This window comes from Bombyx mori, chromosome 27 (genome assembly GCF_030269925.1).
Source record: "Bombyx mori chromosome 27, ASM3026992v2".
Lineage (NCBI taxonomy): Eukaryota > Metazoa > Arthropoda > Insecta > Lepidoptera > Bombycidae > Bombyx > Bombyx mori.
This window is the reverse complement of record NC_085133.1, coordinates 2451611-2473045: the sequence shown is the minus strand read 5'-3', so window position 1 is coordinate 2473045 and position 21435 is coordinate 2451611. Positions and strand designations below refer to the sequence as shown.

The 21435-nt window shown below is 37.6% G+C and overlaps 1 protein-coding gene and 1 long non-coding RNA gene across 5 annotated transcripts in view; both read left to right on the top strand.

Moving 5' to 3' along the window:
- LOC101738651 (zinc finger protein rotund-like) overlaps positions 1-21435 on the top strand; it is a 241869-nt gene that overhangs the window by 202674 nt on the left and 17760 nt on the right.
- On the top strand, positions 15620-19438 carry LOC134201526 (uncharacterized). The gene is made up of 2 exons (XR_009976875.1): positions 15620-15910; positions 19197-19438. It is a non-coding gene; the product is annotated as an uncharacterized LOC134201526 (long non-coding RNA).

Sequence of the window (21435 nt, the reverse complement as noted above, 5' to 3'; positions counted from 1 at the left end):
TGATTTAATGTATCTTTAATGCATTATTTAAAAAAAAATTAGCATTGTGCACTGCTTCACGTATTAATATATAGATGTATAATCTGAATCTCGGAAACGGCTCCAACGATTTTCATAAAATTTAGTATACAGGTGATTTCGGGGGCGATAAGTCGATCTAGCTACGATTTATTTTCAGAAAATGTTGTTTTATTCGTGCTTCGAATAATAATACTATTTTTCTTAATTGAGGGCAACTAACCGCTTTAAATACACAACAAGATGGCGTTATCAAAAAAAATACCGAGCCAAGGTCGGTCATCATCTAGTTGGAATTTATCCGAAAGCGTGCCGTTGATTTCGATGTTTACAATCGGGTGATTAAAATTTAATAATAATTTGAAGAAAATCCGAAAAATTCTAGCATTATTTTTAGAGCAACATAATGTATTATCGTGACGACGTAACAAGCACTAATAGCATTGAACATTGAATGAAAAGGGAACATTAAAGTTAGTTTGGGCTAAAAAGGCGGATCCAAACATTAAGGTACTAACTAGAGGTCCCGCAGTAGTCGAAATTCGACTATAATTAATTGGAATTGTAATATTAACAAAGACAAACAATATTTAATCTATTCTCAATTTGACAACAGACGTCAAGAACAAAAGTTTGACAGTAAATAGTATGCATGCGTGTGTGTGTCAAATACATGGTATGTAGTGTGTGTAATGTTTTCTTTATTGATTTAATGTATCTTTTATGCATTATTTTAATAAAATATTAGCATTGTGCACTTCTTCTCTATATTCTCTATAAGTATGGAAAATTTCATATTCCTCCGTCCGCGCAATTTTCGTAAAAAGGGATACAAAGTTTTTGCATCACGTATTAATATATAGATATGTCTTTGGTGTAGGCGAACGGAGTTATACATTACATTAAAAATTAAAATTTATAGGAAACAAAAATGAATCCTCAAAACACTCCAAATGATGGTCATACGACGCGCGTTCTTGAACTAAGTTGCTTATAATAACCATATATCCGATTGTTTAACTTCCTAGATACTTCAACTCATTCTTCACTAGGCGTCTCGCGACTCCGCCCGTGTTCAATCTACAAAAATAAATGTTTGTAGGTAGGTTTGTAGGTTTACTGGTGGTAGGACCTCTTGTGATTCCGCGCTGGTGGGTACTACCGCCCTGCCTATTTCTGCCGTGAAGCAGTGATACGTTTCGGTTTGAAGGGTAGGGCAGCCGTTGTAACAATACTGAGACCTTGGAACTTGTCCCACTTCGATAAAGCGGCACGACACGAGAACCCTCTCATCGTGGCCGCCGGTAACGACATTCCCGATCTAGCTAGATAGAGCCCTAGCTCTAACACGAACGATGCTAACACGAACCCTAGTTCGTGTTAGCATCGTCGTCAGGTTTGAGCCCCGTGAGCTCACCTACTAGTTAGGGTTACGCTGGAATAACCTCTCAAGGCTACCAACCAGCTTAGGTAGGAAAAAAAAAAGGAACTTGTATCTCGAGATGGGCGGCGCATTTACGTTGTAGATGTCCATGGGTTCCAGTGACCACTTGGCGCCAGGTGGGCTGTGGGCTCGTCCACCTCGTGCATTTGACAAAGTCTATTTTTAATGAAGCTTTTTCGTTTTGTAACGAGTAGTACATAAAGCAATTTTGTGCCGACAGTATAGGGTTATAATTATTAAAGTTGTATAATTGTAAAAATTATTTTAAAAAAATTAGTAAATGGCGACCACACGGTAAACAATCGTTTGAATTATATATATAAATAAAAAACTGAACTTTTTAAAAGCATTTGTAATGCTGCTATTTAACTGAATTTTCAATTTTAAAATAGACAATTCAGATCGTGGCGGTAGCGACACTGAAATATTGTATCGAGAACTCATTCAACAAAGAAATTAGGGCAACAATATCGGATTCTATCTGTCCAGGCAACTTTAAACAGAATTTTGACGGAATCCAAATGGGGCTGTCGTCCCAAACACGTCATATCGGATCCTCCCGATCAGCTATCGGTATTTTTAGGCATTCCAGGCACCGGTCACCGTTCCCTTCGAACCCGTCAAATGCGACAAAGAGTGCATCGTGAAAATTAACCCACAGACACAGCCCACTGAGTTTCTTATCGGATCTTCTCAGTGGGTTGCGACTCCGATCCGGTGGTAGATTCAGCGATGGGCTGCTCTTGCTAAGGCAGATGTGAGCAAAGTGAGGTCCAGGCTGAGCTTCGTAAGCTCGCTTACGTCCAGTGATGCTAGCAACAACCCCTTGAAGTTACTAGCACTAGGTAACCAAAAGACGGAATGAACTGAACGGATGGAATATTGGGTTTGGGTTTGTTAATGACTTGGGCTTCACCTCGCTTTTGTTTATTATTTTTTATTGCTTACATGGGTAGACGAGCTCACATCCCACCTAGTGTTAAGTGGTTACTGGAGCCCATAGACATCTACAACGCAAATGCGCCATCCACCTTGAGATATTAGTTCTAAGATCTCAAGTATAGTTACAACGGCTGCCCTACCCTTCAAATCGAAACGCATTACTGCTTCACGGCAGAAATAGGCATAGGTGGTACCTACCCGCGCGGACTCGCAAGAGGTCCTACCACCAGTAATGTGTCGGTGTCTTTGTTAAACACGTGCGGGCTTGCAAAGTTTCTTTTTTTATATTGTATTACTTTTAAAAATCATTTAACAGTAACAGAAACTTATCGTAATTAAAATTTGACTTTAGTGGCGAAATTACTTTCAGCATCCACTCTGCGTTCCAATAAATATATCTCGCTTTCTTCCTCCACGTAACTTATCTATCTTCTTGGTATCCATTCCGCTACTCTTCTTATCCATACTCCAAATTTGACCAGCCCATTCCCACTTTAACATACCGTCTCTTCTTACAACGTCACTTCTTCTTCTTCTTCTTCTTCTCCATCGCTCCCTCAGTGCTGAGGATCGTGACTCCGTTTTAGCTTTTACAACGTCACTAAAAATATAGATAATGTTTAGTTGTTTAAAAAGTACCTGACTAAAAATAACTGGTTTTTTACTTCCTAATGTTAAAAAAAAAAACGTACCAACATCTGCTGTTCCAATTTAAATATATTTATTATGGACGCATTAATCATGGTCACAGTAAATAAATTCCTGTCAACTGAAATGTCATTCAATATGAGATTTTGCGGTTAGGGGCCTTTAAAATAAGCTTCTGGTGTCGGTTACAAGCTTCGGTCGTTTGATTCGATATTAAGCTTATTGGGAAGCTTACAGAGGAAGCGTTCTTTGATCCCGTGATGGTAGTAGTAGAAGTTTTGGTGGTAGAAGAAAGAAACAAATCTCACGCAACGAAATGCATAGCTCTGGCGTGGAATCTATGATAGATTTTGTTAACAAATGTCTATAAAACAAAAGGCTAAGATAAAAAAAAAATCAATGGCTATTATTACTGGTGTTTAGCAAAACCTGTTTTTTGTTTACTAAATATTGATTGAAAATGTTCGTTTTGTTCTTCTATGAAAAATGTCAACAACTAAAGAGTACATGTAATGTATCTTGAGGTGTTCGTGTTTATAGTCGAATTATTAGATAGAACACTAGTAACATTGCGTTATATGAATGTCTTGACATTGCCACTGATATATGCTTCCCATTTGGTATACAACGTCACAATTACACCTAGAGCTTTCTCAGATTTACGATCTTTGACGACCAGGATAATATAAAAATATCATGTTTCTTTTCCAAGTTGTAAAACTGCATTTCTGAATAATCAAAGCCAATAATCGTCGTCCATTTGAAAGATCATCGAAATTATGTCGGATGTGTTGCGCTAAATCTTTTCCAAAACTAGTAATGAATTATCAAAAAATAGCGAAAAAGGCAAAAGAGAGCTACTTTTCAAGGTTAAAAGGATCAAAATAGACAATCAACGATTTTGACGCCACTTTGGACATATCGGGGCTTTGCTAAGAAATTCTTCAATGCACGCGATATAGTGGAGTGCTCTTAGGAATTGTTTGAGATGATCCCCTCATCTCCTTTTTATCATCGCACCTGCCGCCATCGGAGCAGAGTTCATCCATATCATCTGGAACCGCTGCGTTCTTCGACAGTGCGTTTCTAGACGTATTTTTTGCCGGCTATGGAATGAGCTCCCCTTCATGATGTTTCCCGAGCGCTATGACATGTCCTTTAAAAGAGGCTTGTGGAGAGTATTAAGCGGTAGGCAGCGGCTTGGCTCTGCCCCTGGCATTTCTGAAGTCCATGGGCGACGGTAACCACTCACCATCAGGTGGGTCATTTGCTCGTCTGCCAACAAGGGCAATAAAAAGAAAATCCTCTTATCCGGTTAATTTAATATTTAGCCACTAATTAAACAAAAAGCTTACACGATTGCTGCTTGCCGAACCGTCGTGGCGCGTAGCTGACATTTCCTTCGAGCCGTCTATTCGTTTGTTTTACGATAACAATCAAGCAGATTCCAATAGGGGCACTTCGAATATAATAAACAAGCAGCCCGCTCCGGCTCCGCTCAGGTCTGTAATAAAAATTTCAACGATATTTGCCGTTGTTTTATTTAAAATAAAATAACACTTATTGCGGCATAATTATAACGACACTTTTTGTAAATAATAATGTGTTCTACAAAGTCGTAGAACATTATTTTATTCTATTATCAATAGTTTTCGCAGGGCACGCGACGTAAAGAATATTTTAGGTAATTTTTTTTACACCTTGGGTTACATTATTGGAGTTTCAGTAAGAATCTCTAATTTTTTTCAAAAAAGATTATAGCCTATGTCACTCGGGAATAGTGTAGCTTCCAAACAGTGAAAGAATTTTTCAAATCGGTTCAGTAGTTTCGGAGCCTATGCAATTGTTCAACAAACAAACAAACAAATCTTTCCTCTTTATAATATTAGTATAGACAAGAAAACGACTCAAGGTCCAAGAAAGTAATAAGGCTTTCCTATCTGTTCAAATCACTGAACAAAGTGAGCTGTGAAGGCCCAACAAGAACCTGTTCATAGATTTAAGAAAAATGTCAAGATACGCTAGTCCAAAAGCGGAGTGGGGATACTTAGTAAATTAGAATAATATTTAGTAATAAAAATGCACAATAGGTATAGTATACAAGGCATATATTGTATATTTATATATTATTTTAATATATAGTTTAGATATTATATATTTTACATCACTACATAGTATAAAACAAAGTCGCTTTCTCTGTCCCTATGTATGCTTAAATTTTTAAAACTTCGCAACGGATTTTGATGCGGCTTTTTTTAATAGATAGAGTGATTGAAGAAGAAGGTTTATATGTATAATAATAACATCCATTAAATAGTGGAGAAATCAAATTAGTTTCCGAAGCGAAGCGAGGGCGGGTCGCTAGTCTATATCTACACAATTTTTTTTTTTTTTTTTTTATTGCTTAGATGGGTGGACGAGCTCACAGCCCACCTGGTGTTAAGTGGTTACTGGAGCCCATAGACATCTACAACGTAAATGCGCCACCCACCTTGAGATATAAGTTCTAAGGTCTCAGTATAGTTATACTAATATTATAAAGAGGAAAGATTTGTGTGTTTGTTTGTTTCGAATAGGCTCCGAAACTACTGGACCGATTTGAAAAATTCTTTTTCCATTAGAAGCCGACATTGTCCCTGATGAACATAGGCTACTTTTTTAATTTTTTCTTTTTTTTTTTTTTTGGTTTCATGTGTGTTTTAATGTTTCCGAAGCGAAGCGAGGGCGGGTCGCTAGTTTTAAATAAACATATTTCATTAAATTTATGAATATTTACTAAATGGCTCTATGTTAAAACAAAACCTTCGCTTATCGGCGGCAGTTTCCTTTCATTTCCATTTTTGTTTTTATGTTCCTTTACAATTTTTACGTTCATGTTATTTTGCAATCAGAGAATTCATTTTGCGATTTGAATTCGTTTCGCGGGCTTTTTGACACTTTCATTCATTTGAAGTTCAACAAGTACGTCAAATGTCATCGAATTTCCGAGCATTTTTTTTTTTTAACTTCTCTGGGCATGGACGCTCCCGTTTATAAACGCGTTCTTTAGCTTTCGTCTACCGGTTACGTGGATTGCTTCTCTGTCAGTTAGCACGCGGATTAAGCATGTTTAGTTTTTGCTATATATAGACTGTCAGTTTAGCGAATCGGTCACGTGTGAACAAAACGATGTTATCACTGATCCGATTGTAATTAAACATCGGTTTAATTGAATAAAATGAAAAAGTATAGTTATGAACAACAGCCAATAGCACAGAAGACTGGTTTTCCCGAACAATTTATAGTTACTGGTGGTAGGACCTCTTGGGAGTCCGCACGGGTAGGTACCACCTCCCTGCCTATTTCAGCCGTGAAGCAGTAATGCGTTTCGGTTTGAAGGGTGGGGCAGCCGTTGTGACTATACTGAGACCTTAGAACTTATATCTCAAGGTGTGTGGCGCATTTACGTTGTAGATGTCATGGGCTCCAGTAACCACTTAACACCAGGTGGGCTGTGAGCTCGTCCACTCATCTAAGCTTTAAAAAAAAAAACCCCTTAACAATTTTGGAATAGCCGCGAATTCCGGTTACATTTTAATAATGGTTTCGTAACAATACGTGATACGAACAATACATGTTTAGGACGTGAAAACGCACCTTATTCGGATAAGTTAGAAGTTGATTTACGTTTTCCCAACGAATTGTGTTAGTTACGTTTTGGATCTGGTCATTTACGTGCCACAATTATCAATCTGGTTTCGGAAAACGATCGTTGATTGAATAAATAAATAAAAATATGTTACTGATCCTTTACATTTATAGTGTTCGTAGAAAACAAGCTCTTGAGGTCGATTGTTAATTGCTGTGTAGCAAAACAAGGCACTATCAAAATAGGTACCTATCGTTCGAATTCTTAATTATTAATCTAATATTTAAAAAAAAAAGACATGGCCGCTGAGTTCCTTGCCAATTCTTCTCAGGACGGAGGCTAGTTTTTGTGAATTAGCGGTAGTTCTTTTTAACGTTCAACAAGTATGTACTTTCATTTATGTTGAATAAATTTTTTTTGATTTGATTTGTGGTGTAGTGCCGTTGTCCGCTGGTTTGCTCGGAGATCTGGTCGGACCAACGTTTGGGGCTACTACTTTTCCAGTGACCATTAGACGTTCCTAGCTATCTACACCTCTGCGGTTTAAATTTGATTTAAGAATGAAGAAAAAGAAAGAAAGAATGAAAGAAAAATATGAAGAAAACCACAATAGTACACACATGTTACTGGTGGTTGGACCTCTTGTGAGTCCGCGCGGGTATGTACCCTGCCTATTTCTGCCGTGAAGCAGTAATGCGTTTGGGTTTGAAGGGTGGGGCAGCCGTTGTAACTATACTTGAGACCTTAGAACTTATATCTCAAGGTGAGTGGCGCATTTACGTTGTGGATGTCTATGTGCTCCAGTAACCACTTAACACCAGGTGGGCTGTGAGCTCGTCCACCCATTTGAGGAATAAAAAATAAAAAAATTTGAATACGCACAACAAGGTTTGATTTTATTACACGATGTCATTCCTTCACTTTGAAGCCATTAGTAAGCGTGGTAGATACGTATTTACAACAATCGGCACTAAATGATGCGCCCGGCAAAATCTTTGACGAGTCGACAGGGCGCCTTGCCTATTAAACCATAGACGCTGCAATTGTAACACGATAATTGAAAGGAAACATGCGAAAGACGATTGTATAGTATAGTATATAGTAGATAGTAGTATATAGTGTATAGTATAGTATGTAACAGATTGTATAATATAGTAGATTCGGGTAAGGCTAGCCATAACATCTAGTCATCATCATCTAAATAATAATTGAAAATCAAAACACAATCGTCTATTTAAAAATAAATCGAATTATAATCGTGTCTCTATCGATTACTCGTAATATAAATCATTCGATAACACGTTGCCTGACATAACAACGAGTCGTTTTGTTACGAGAAAGTTAAACAAAGCACACATTACGGACGCTAGCCTAGTTCTGGTGTCTCATTATGAAGTCGTACGATATAATGTCGTTTATCAAGATCGACTTGATGTAGGACGTAAAAGTACACACCGAAGCTTCATTCGTATTATTTAGGATCACTGCAATCTTAGATATATTTTTCTCCTTTTGTTTTCACCCTGAACGCTAAATGATTATCTTCAAGCGAGGCTTAAAAACTTTATTAACGGGCCTCATGGTCCCTGACAACAACGAATCAACCAGTGCGTCGGTACGTTGGCACCGGCAGACGTACTGATTTGTGCATCCTTCCTATTTATTTCGGAAATCCGCGTCGAAGTTTACCAGATTGAAATATTGGAATGTAATTGGTCGTCAGTGTTATAAAGTATTTAATTTAAGATGCTCAGTAAACAAATATCATGATATTTTTACTTAATGCCTAAAAGTACCTCTTACAATCCAATAACTAATAAAAAGCTTTTGTATTTCTTGCAACCAATTGCAATAGTTAATTTTTTTAAATTCTTATAGAATATAAATTTATACACATATAGACTTTTTTCATGTACCTATTTGCAAGAACCTCTCCTTGAGTGAAGGTCTCCTCCAACGAAAGTCAACGTTCCCTATGCTGGACCACCGGTCTTACAATCCAAAGGTGACTTTAATTGAAAAAGAAATGTGTATGTACAATGCACAAACCTTAACAATACTTTTACCCAATGGCCACAATTTTTACACTTACATCGCGCTATTTGGAAAAAAATATGTATACAAATTTAATATTGTCTCATTTGCATTTGCATACTTAGATAGGACACTAGTATGCGGTGCATCTGATCGGGATTTTTTATAATTCAGGATAACGGTTAAGCCAAATACAAACATATTTGTGGACTCGGTAATGTCTTTTTTTCCTACCTAATCTGATGGTCTTGAGTAGGCGAGCTCACATGACTCAAACCTGACGTTGTTGCTAAAACTAACCCTAGCAAGAGCAGTGCTTCGCAGGATATACCACCGGATCGGAATCGCGACCCACTGAGAAGATCCGGCGAAAACTCAGTGGGCTGCTGGGTCTGTGGGTTAATTTACTGGCCGACCCTTGGTCGCAAGCGGATTCGACGAGGACGATGACCGGTCGGTAATGTGATGACTTTACCAAGCATCGGAACGATTCTTTTTTTCCTACCTAAGCTGATAGCCTTGAGAGGCTATTTCAGCGTAACGTTAACTAATAGGTGAGCTCACTTGGCTCAAGCCGGAGTGAAGCTAACACTGACCCTAGCAAGAACAGTGCTTCGCAGAATCTACCGCCGGATCGGAAACGCGACCCACTGAGAAGATCCGGCGAGAAACTCAGTGGGCTAGATCAGAACGAGAGTTACGATTCACGCCTTCGACAACAACAAAATGTCGATCGATCCGCAATAGAGGCGGCGGTGTGGCGAGCGCTGACGTCACGGTCGCATTTAGCGTGACCTTCATGCCGTTCAATGCCAGAATTAGGCGGCGCGTCACGACAGCTGCGAGCGCATCCACGATACACTATTACGTCAATCGTTCTTGTGTGATTGTTAATTTGTGAATTAGTTAAATTAATAATAATAATAAAGCCATTTAATCCAAATCTCACTCTGGATTTTATAACAATGTTTATTAGTAAGTTGTAGCTCAAAAAAAAAGAATTAGTTATATTACGTATCAGTAATTTAGGGTGTATTATGCAATTGGTGCATCCTTAGACTTAGCTATTGGTATAGCTGTGGCGTAACACAATTGCATTGTGTTCGGTGTTCCGCGGCAGAAGTTGACACGATCGTGATACTATTTAGAGAGAGAAAGAGAAAAAAAGAGAGAGAGAGTATGCTATACTGTACACAAAATAAATAAAAAATGCGAAACATTAAATACAAAAAAGTACAATTGGCGTACTTTACAATTAATATATGTATATACATACATGTGTATATACGGATACATACACGTACAGCGTATGTAGTTATACACACTTGAAAAGTTGCCATAGCACCGCCCGGCCCGCGATCGGAGTAAATTTCATCCATACTGCTTAGAACCACTGCGTTCATCCACAGTGCGTTTCCAGAGATCTTTTTTGCCACGTACCATCCGACTTTAGAATGAACTCCCCTCCACGGTGTTTCCCGTGCGCTATGCCATGTCCTTCTTCAAACGAGATTTGTGGAGAGTACTTAACGGTTGGCAGCGGCTTGGCTCTGCCCGTGGCATTGATGACGTCCATGAGTGACGGTAACCACACACCATCAGGTGGGCCGTATGTCGTCTACCTACAAGGGCAATAAAAAAACAAAGTTGCCAGCCCCGGTTTGCAGTTAAGTAGAATATTGAAGGTTTAATATCTCAAACCTAACAAAGGCTTCGAACGGTCATCCAAACCCTTAGTGACTGGCAGAAAGACGCCTCTTAAAACGCCTGCTCTTGCTAGTTTTGGGGCTATAAAATTAATTATTTTGATCCCTAGTAATTAATTACACCCTATTCGAGGGTTCAATCCTTTCAATCATAGTAAGTTTTAAAATGAGCACTAGTGATGTGCTAGTCAATATTTTATTGAGCATTTTACATTTCTGCATATTTATTTTTCTTCATTAATCGACTATAAGGCTGATGCTCGTGGACATCAACAATACAAACACGTTTTTATCGTTGCTTAGTACCTAGGACCGACCCATCAATCTCTCATAGCATCGGATTACCTTTTACAATTAGGTTGTGAATTTGACCTCAAATCTAATAATGAGCTAATTCATAATTTGCTTACTATGATATGAATGTTAATAAAATAATGATTGTATTGACATTGACTAGTAGTCCCCCGGTAGTCGAAATTCGACTATAATTAATTGAAATTATAAGTTTGTATATAAACTTAATATTAAGATTCTATTGTCGTCTTTATACTTCTATAATCACAGATTTTGCTAAGACTTCACCATAGACAAATACCTAATATGTATTAAAGATAAAAAAATATTAACCTATTCTCAATTTGACCATAGATTTTAAGCAATCAAAAAAGTTTGACAATAAACAAAGGGTAAATATTAAATATATGTATCTGTGTGTCAAATACATGGTAGTGTATGTAATGTATTCTTTATTGATTTAATATATTTTTAATGCATAATTTTTAAAAAATTATATCATTCTGCACTCCTTCTCTATATTCTTTATAAGTGTGAGAAATTTCATAATGCTCCGTCTGCGCAATTTTCGTAAAAAAGGGTACAAAGTTTTTGCTTCACGTATTAATGTATAGATTCTGCCTCGAACCTGCGCCCTTTACATTAGAGACATGCACTATACAGCTAGGTCACGTTCATGATGACACACTAAGGGTGGTCCCACTGACCATGTGACCTGATTTTTTTGCGTCAGCACACACCTGCCAGAAGCCCCATTGAGCTTTTCGCAAGCCGGATACACTTCACGGCTGACGAAGCTTTCAGAAACTTCGCGCGAATTAATTTAACGGATCACTGCTTGTTTTAGAGCTTTTAAAAACGTTGGTTTTTTTTTGGTTTTTTTTTATTTAGATTCATTCGGGCTTTAGGATTCGATGTGTGCTCGATGATCATATTTTAGATACTAAAATATAAAAACTAAATTATGCTTAAATAGTTCGAGGGCTAAAAATTTTATGAAGCTTAGCTTTAGCTTTTTAATAGCTCACTCAAACAGTCTTGGTTATAAATACTATAACTAAAGAAAAAAAAAACAATTAGTACGATGCGACTCTAAAACATAAATAATAATAATAAGCCTTTATTGCCGTTTTACTAACTTAATACATTACTTAATAATAAATTAAATTTAAGTGCAACTTATAATCAATTATTCCGTTCGGCGTTCGGTGTGGTTTTAAAAACAGCTTGTCTCAAAAGCTTGTGTCAAAGGCCTCCTCTAAAGATTGCCAATATTCTCGATTTTTGGCCATTCGACTCCAATGCGGGCCGGCTACACTCTTTATTTCATCTTCCCAACGTTTTGGCTGTCTTCCTTTTTTTCTACAGCCATCCCGTGGGTACCACTCTGTAATTATTTTGGTCAATTTCTCGTATTTCTCTCTTAAACATATCCCACGGTAAATACAATTTAAATATCACCATTTTGTCTCTAAAAATCGAAATGCTTTCGTGATTATTACCATAGGTTTCGTGGAGTCGGAGTGGTGGTTCACCCTATGACTCGGGCTGACTCACCTTTCACTAAACAGCGTGGTGATGTCTATGGGCTTAATACCAAATAAACTCGTCTACGCATTCGATGCTAATGCGAAATAAGTTTTATTATACCATACCCAAAATTATGTATTACAGTTTTATTATATTAGACTAAAAAACACCAATACTATATACCAAATATTCAAATGGGCTGATAGTTATTAGCATGCAAGAGCAGCGTTCAGAAGGGCCTGGTTAAGGTCCGGTGCTAAGATAAGCCCTTAATGGCAAAATTAGGCACAGATAAGGCTCTCCAAAGATAAGGCCGGGTTAAGACGAACCTATAGATCAGATTAATTGGACGAATTTACGATTTCCTGAGAAATTTGCTTGATAAATCCTTGAATATGCTCTAGTTGTAGTAATTCCACGCGTATGGTCTTGGGTATAAGGTTCGATACGACATGGACGTAACATTAAAACCCGTTAACAAAATAAAAAAAATTAGATGAGAATAAATCACGCACAGTCATTTGACCCGAATTAGGATTCCCTGTGTGGGTACTAGAGAATGACATACATACGTTTAAATATATACTTAAATAGGTAATAAACATCCAGAAAAAGCGCAAACAAACCTTTTCATAGTACGAATTTTTGTCCGATGTGGGAATCGAACCCACGACCCTTGGCGCAACAGTCAGGGGTGCTAATTACTGCACCACCGACACAGTCGAAGTCTAATCTCTCGTAAAAACCACCCAGTTCTTTTTCGACCCAACCACACTACGGTAGATTAAAATGATATAACTTTGCTAAAACTTGCTGTATATAATATAATTTATAGTATATAATTGTCGGTGTCGATCTCTTACAAACACCTGAAATGATCGGTCCGAGCGAGATGGACATAGTTCTCTTCGCCCGCACCAGCTAAGTCACGTCCTTACGGATCCATCAGATCCAATAACCCTTGTATTAGACGCCTTCAGCTCTAACGCTCGGAGCGGGCTTAGGGACCCCGGTAACCGTACTCGTCGAACTCGACAAAGACTTCGACGTGCAACCTAACCCATACAACAGCTCGCTGAATTTCTCGCCGGATCTTCTCAGCGGGTCGCGATTCCGATCCGGTAGTAGATTCATTCGCGAAGCAGCTGCCTTTGAGTTGTTAGGTGTCTTTAGGCGCTCGGGCAGTTGTTACCAAATCCCACTCCTCCTAGCTGAGCCTTTGCTCGCCCACCTGTCCTGCTGAAACTGGAGAGGCCTCCGTGCCACCAGTAATTCCTCATTCATAAAAAAAACCAGCTAAGTGCCGCGGCGGGTACTACAAAGAATAGACTTTTGCGAGAAATTCCTCGCATCAATTTATCGGTCACGCGATTATTTTTTTTTTTTTTTATTGCTTAGGTGGATGGATGTGCTCACAGCCCACCTGGTGTTAAGTGGTTACTGGAGCCCATAGACATCTACAACCTAAATGCGCCACACACCTTGAGATATAAGTTCTAAGGGTCTCAGTATAGTTACAACGGCTGCCCCACCCTTCAAACCGAAACGCATTACTGCTTCACGGCAGAAATAGGCAGGGTGGTGGTACCTATCCGCGCGGACTCACAAGAGGTCCTACCACCAGTTATTACGCAAATTATAATTATGCGGGTTTGATTTTTTATTTTATAAATTTATTTTATAAATCGTTCATCCTACCACCATCGACGTTCAATTATTGTTTTACGAACAATCAGCAGACTTCCGCAATCCTGAAACGTTTGAATCATCTTCAAGCATAAACACAGCCGGTTAAGTATTATTATTCTTTAACGCTAAAATACTTAGTTGATGTAGACAATTTTCATGACTAAACCTTCTGAAATAAGATCGATTTTCGTGTGACAACGCGAGCCCACATGTCTCGCAGCCGTCTACCACTTTGTTTGTTTAGACATCAAAGGACCTAAAACTTAATCATCCTAATTAAAATAACAGATCGTTTTTTCTTCAAATTTTAATTCAATTTTATTTAAATTTATACGCAAAGAATAGTATTTTAAATATAGAACAGCTTTTTTTTTTTAATTTCGTATAAATTAAGAAACCTGATATCTCATGTATGTATAAAAAAATATTTAGAACATTACACATTCTTGATTTAAAATAGAATAAAAACTCTCAGTGCTTACATTAATTTCCTACACATGCAAAAGCCCGGTCTGACTCTATAAGTGACTCTGTGAGAATGCATATCGAAGAGTAAAAGGCTATTTTAATTCAAGCGACATTTTTACAACTTTGCCAGAGAGCCATTAAAAAATTGGAAAAAAAAATCATAAAAAAAAACTTCTTTAGGTATTTGAATGGAGTATAAACTTTATTTAAGTTCAATTAAAAACGTCGGAATTGTTGATGCTACTCGTAATACCGAATAAAACGGACCTTTAATTACAAAGATGAATGTCGCTTATTAAGCGAAATATCGCTCGAAACTAAATAGCATTACACCAGTCGATATATTTGAGCCCTATACAGCTATCTATCGCTTGATACAGCTCAAAGACGTAAAGGTCATTGACTCTAATAAAAGAGTAACGAATCTATGTATTAATACGTGAAGGAAAAACTTTGTATCCCTTTTTACGAAAATTGCGAGGACGGAGGAGTATGAAATTTCCCACACTTATAGAGAATGTAGAGAAGGAGTGTAGGATCTTAATATATTTTTTAATGATGTCTAAAAAATACATTAAATCAATAAAGAAAATATTACACACACTACCATGTATTTGACGCACACACGCATGTATACTATTTATTTATTGTCAAAGTTTTGTTCTTGACGTCTGTGGTCAAATTGAAAATGGAGTATTGAGAATAGATTAAATATTGTTTGTATTTATTAATATTCTTCTATAGTGTGTGGTCTTGGCGAAATTTGTGATTATAGAAGTATAATGGTATTTCAAAATAGAATCATAATAGTGTACACTTACAATTTCAATTAATTATAGTCGTATTTCGACTACTGCGGGACCACTAGTATAATAAAATATCCCGAAAAACTAATAATTAAAGATGACTTTTATCATTAAATATTCGTATGACGCACATCTTCAGGCAATTAAACTGACAATTGAATTTTAAGTAATTACCGTTCGTGTCTGTACTATGCTCTAAATATATCGGTTTCGTAAATAGCAAAACATTTCAAAACATCGATTGAAATTTGCAATTGATTTTCTATACTTTTAAATATTCCCTTTACCTCATTCGTTATACCCCTATGCCTTCCAGTAAGCGAGTTTTTAAATAAAAAATCAAAATGTCACCAAACGTCAACAATGAGATTGATTACCTTGGTGACACAGAAATTTCCCCGATAATGTTCTGTGGAACTGTTGGTGTGTAAATGATTCCTATACCATCATCAGCTACCACAAAAACTTCCTTCGTATCACATGCCACACCATCCAAACGCATATTTCAATTTCAATAAATGTAACTAACTCATGTCCTCGGTAATTGAACGCTCTCCTCAAAACGAGTGCTTAGTGGTAGGCAGAGGTTGACCGCCGCCTTTGCATATGACCAGAAGCGATAGCCACGTATTAAGATCAAGCGAATTTGAAGATATGACCGGCCAATTGCCATTACGCGTTTGGCTATGGCGCTTAATCTCTGGTGAGTGACTTCGTTTCGGATGTGATCGTTCACAGAAACGCCAAGCATTGCAATATTTATTTTCTACCTATGCTGATAGCCTTGAGAGGCAATTTCAGCTTCACCCTAACGTGTGTAGCGTCAGCTTTCTAAAAAAAAGAATCATCAAAGCTCACGGGGCTCAAACCGGAAGTGTTGCTAACACTGGCCCTAGCAAGAGCAGTGCTTCGCAGAATCTACCACCGGATCGGAAACGCGACCCACTGAGAAGATCCGGCGAGAAACTCAGTGGGCTGTGTCTGTGGGTTAATTCGCTCATCGAGCCCTTCTTTCTACCCAAGCGATGGGTTCGACGAGGACGGTGACCGGTGCTTGTAGTGCCTAAAAGCACCGTTAATGGATCAGGAGGATCCGTAATGACGTGCTTTGGGATTTAGCGGGTGATCCCACGAGTCTGGCAGCGATCGGACCAAAAATAAAAATTAAATCAAATCAAAATTGTCATAAAAACTCAAAAAGGAGAACATAAAATTTCCCTCCCTTAATTCAATTTAACAACATACAACTAAGCGATTTCATTCAATCTGTAACCTCCAAATAACCGTTAATATAAGCTCCGATATTTTAATTCTCACAGATCAATAAAATGCAAAATCAAATCCAATATTAGGCACAATTTATCATTGTCGCGCATTGTGTATAAATGCATACATTGTGCTCAAACGCATTGTGCAACACAATATCTCACGAAAGCCCAATAACAGCGGATTGCGTTAAAAAAAAAAAACAATTTCCTTAGATACTCAAAATTTTGGATTCCCACGGAGATGGATCACGAATGGCTCATCCAAAAATAGCTCTTATCTTCTTGTTTTAAGGTGGATTTTGGTTTGTGAGACATGTAGCATATGTGACGTCACCTGTGGGGTCGTGGGACAGGTCGTAACAACATCCCTCTTAAGTCTCGCACATCCTGTGCGCTTTTGAATCTGCGACGTGCAGGGTATCAAATTGTTAAACGCGTTATTGTGCAAAATCAACATTCAGCCTTGTATTTCACTAGTTTTAGCGTTACTACTCGTGATAATGATGCAAATTTCGTATCGTGGCCGCATCAAAACATCGCCATTTTACTTATTAACCGACTTCAAAAAAGGAGGAGGTTCTCAATTCGACTGTATGTTTTTTTTTAATATTTGTTACCTCATAACTTTTGACTGGATGAATCGATTTTGATGATTCTTTTTTTTTTGGAAAGCTGACGCTACACACGTTAGGGTGAAGCTGAAATAGCCTCTCAAGACTATAAGCATAGGTTTAAAAAAAAACCCGCTAAACTATTCTGAAGATTTCCTAAATATTTCATCCAAATCGGCTTAACCGTTACGAAGTCTATAGGGAACATACGTACGTACACATATCGACCTATGCAATTATAGAACAGAAGTATGTGAGATTTGGTATAGTTAAAGATGGATGGTCCCGTGTGCTTTATCATAATACAGCATGAATAAAAAATGGGAAATACACATATTTAATAATATTCAAAATTAAAACATTAATTAATTACTGTTGTATTTCAAACACTACGGCCACTAGTTTAAACATATTTCAAAGTCCAGGGGTCGCACGATTTAACAGTTAATAAAACAGGATTATTCTTTAATTCAAACACTCGGTAAAACCCAACCCTATCATAAATTAATGTCGAATTAATTACAGCTTCAAATATGATCGAAAGAGATAGTAAATAGTTTCTAGTTTATATGGAACACAATATACTATTTATGTAATTAGTGTAGTCACACCAAAACCTATTCTTCAAAAATATAACTTAATTGTGTTCTATGATAACTATAAGCTACATGTGTTTAACGTTTCGATACGGAATAAAGTCACAAGAGTTCTCTTTTATTGAGCCCAAACAGATTTGGACAAAATATGTAAATAAATAACGTCGGAGTGCCTAACCTCCACGTCGTCGTGGCCTAATGGATAAGACGTCCGGTGCATTCGTATCTAGCGATGCACCGGTGTTCGAATCCCGCTGGCAAGTACCAATTTTCCTAATTAAATACGCACTTGACAAATGTTCTCGATTGACTTCCACGGTGAAGGAATAACATCGTGTAATAAAAATCAAACCCGCAAAATTATAATTTGCGTAATTACTGGTGGTAGGACCTCTTGTGAGTTCGCACGGGAGGCACTACCGGGTGGTAGTGGCACCGATCTCAGCCAGATTACCACCTGTTAGTAAGTTAAATAAGAATAAGTCGTCGTGGCCTAAAGGATAAAACGTCCGGTGCATTCGTATGTAGCGATGCAACGGTGTTCGAATCCCGCAGGCGGGTACCAATTTTCCTAACGAAACACGTACTCAACAATTGTTCACGATTGACTTCCACGGTGAAGGAATAACATCGTGCAATAAAAATTAAATTCGCAAAATTATAATTTGCGTAATCACCGGTGGTAGGATCTCTTGTGAGTCCGCACGGGTATGTACCACCACCCTGCCTATTTCTGCCGTGAAGCAGTAATGCGTTTCGGTTTGAAGGGTGGGGCAGCCGTTGTAACCATACTGAAACCTTAGAACTTATATCTCAAAGTGGGTGGCGCATTTACGTTGTAGATGTCTATAGGCTCCAGTAACTACTTAACCCCAGGTGGGTTGTGAGCTCGTCCACCCATCTAAGCAATAAAAAAAAAAAAAAAAAATTTACTACATTTTTCGACGTTGATTTTGATTTAGATAAATCTATTTGTCACATAAGATCTAAGATGACCTGTAATAGGGGTGTTACCAGATATTTATTTCACGAATCTTTTGTCGCAGTAATAAGGTTTAGTTTTGATTGGCTTTTAAAATAATACAAAAATTTGTAATTTTCGTAACCCTTTTTATGACCCTGGCAATATATATTTAAAATAATAAAAGTATAACGGAGACTGACTATAACATTTAACATGTAAAGAGTATTTTTAGTATACAAATAAAATTGAACAGTTTCTATGTACATACATATTTAATTTATCACTATCCCTCTCTGATCATAATGTATACGATTTTTAAAATATTACCTTTATGTTTACAATAGCAAGGTTCGATTTTCCACTAAATATAGTATTATTATTTTTTTTTTTATGATTGAAGGATACGAAAGTGTCATTCTTATTAAAGTACGATTTTAACTCCTTTGCCTTAATAAAAAAATAAAAAAATATTGGAATCGTTCACATCTAAAATATTCCTATCTCTACAACATTACGACGATCGACAAATAATATTATGGTTTTTTTTTAGTCCGCCAAAACTTATACTCAGAAAGGGACGGCTGCGTAACCTCGCAGGAGTGAAAGAGACGCACAATAGAAACCGCTTCCGGTGTGGCGGCACGTAGACATGTTTTTTTTTTTAATTGTTGCTTTTTTGTATTGCGGAATATTAAGTACATTTGTAGGTGAACTACTTGTTTATAATATACTAGCGACCCGCCCTCGCTTCGCTTCGGAAACATTAAAACACACATGAAACCAATAAAAGAATTTTTTTTTTTGACAATTTCGGCTTCTAATGGAAAAATAATTTTTCAAATCGGTCCAGTAGTTTCGGAGCCTATTCGAAACAAACAAACAAACAAATCTTTCCTCTTTATAATATTAGTATAGACATATATAATTATTATGCATACGTTTATATTAAACTTTCAGCTACCTTTTTTTTCTACCTATGCTCATTGCCTATTTGAGCTTCGCCCTAACACGTAGGTGAGCTCACGAGGCTCAAGCCGGAGTGTTGCTAATACTGACCCTAGCAAGAGCAGTGCTTCGCAGAATCTACCACCGGATCGGAAACGCGATCCACTGAGAAGATCCGCCGAGAAACTCAGTGGGCTGTGTCTGTGGGTTAATTCGCTCGTCGAGCCCTTCGTCGCAAGCGACGGGTTCGACGAGGACAGTGACCGGTGCTTGAGGTACCTAAAAGCCCAGTTAGTGGTTCGGGAGGATCCGAAATGATGTGCTTTGGGCGACGTCGACTGCTTTCCATTTGATCCGCAGGATCGGGAGCATCGGCCCATCAACCACCAGAAGCCGTCGATAAAAAAATCCTACTCATTACAATAATTATCTTATTCCATCTTGGTGATCCCTAAGTTTTGTAAGTGCAATTAATTGTAACTACATTTTTAGGCCATATTTTTATTGCAACTGTTTTCTTATATTCCCTTTTTTATTATACGGTAATACTATTTAAGTAAATCCCACCTAATCACAACGAGATAAGACTCATTAACCAGTGTTACGTCCATCCAAAACTTAGCCACTTGCGATCCGGTAATATTTCCAGAAATTTCAATTAAATTTATGTACATTGTACCTGATTAATTAATCACGAAAAAAACCCTTTTAAAATCAATCTGTTCTAAGAACAATAAATATGTTTGGAGTTTTTTTTTTTTGGTGGCATCCACTTGTTTATGGGAAAATGAACGCAAAATGTACTATGCGATAAGGGCGATAAACGCTGTAACCAAGAATTCATTTTGAATAACTCAGCAAAATCCAGTTATATTTGAACAGACGAACGGTCTCTGTTGCAATAACACTAGTTTAGATTTTCCTTTGAATTTCGATTGGTGCTTACGCCGTTATGTTTACATGGTTTATTCGACGTAAGGGCTCCCGGCGGAAATCTTAATGGATCCTGGAACACGGAATAACGATGGAATCCAATGATTGGAGATGCCACTGAATAATAAATGATTTTGGATGTGGTATCTGAAATGAATAAGATATTTAAAACATTAATGGTTGTCGAAAGCCAATCAATGTGCTATTACAATGAATGTACTTAAGTACGTATTGCTAATTATATAAACAAAAATACTCTCTGAGCTTGAGCCGGTACATCGGGAGAACTATGAATCTTCGACGGTGGATCTTATGAATATGCGATAGGCATTTTATAACCAGCCAATTTCTTTTAAGATAATATGCCAATGTCTTTTTTTTTATTGCCCTTGTAGGCAAACGAACATACGGCCCACCTGATGGTGAGTGGTTACCGTCGCCCATGGACTTCAGCAATGCCGGGGGCAGAGCCAAGCCGGTGTCTACCGCTTAATACTCTCCACAAGCCTCGTTTGAAGAAGGATTTTATTCACTAAAGTTTTACAGTAACACAATGCGTGATTAATAAAATTGCACCTATAAGTTGAAAAAGCGTCGCGTACCTACTGTGTTTTCGAATTTAAAAAATGGTTTGTAGTACCGTGTAACATATCATTGGTGAAAACAATGATATCTGAGTTAAAGTATATTCTAATATACACCTTTCTAGTTTTTTTTATTGCTTTGATGGGTGGACCAGGTCATGCGTCCCATCTAAAAAAAAAGAACTACTGTAAAAACGGAGACCTAAGAACTCATATCTCAAGGTAGATGGCGGCATTTACGTTGTAGATGTCTTTGGGCTCCGGTAACCACTTAACATCAGGTAGGCCGTGAGCTCGTCCACCAATCTAAGCATGAAATAATAATAA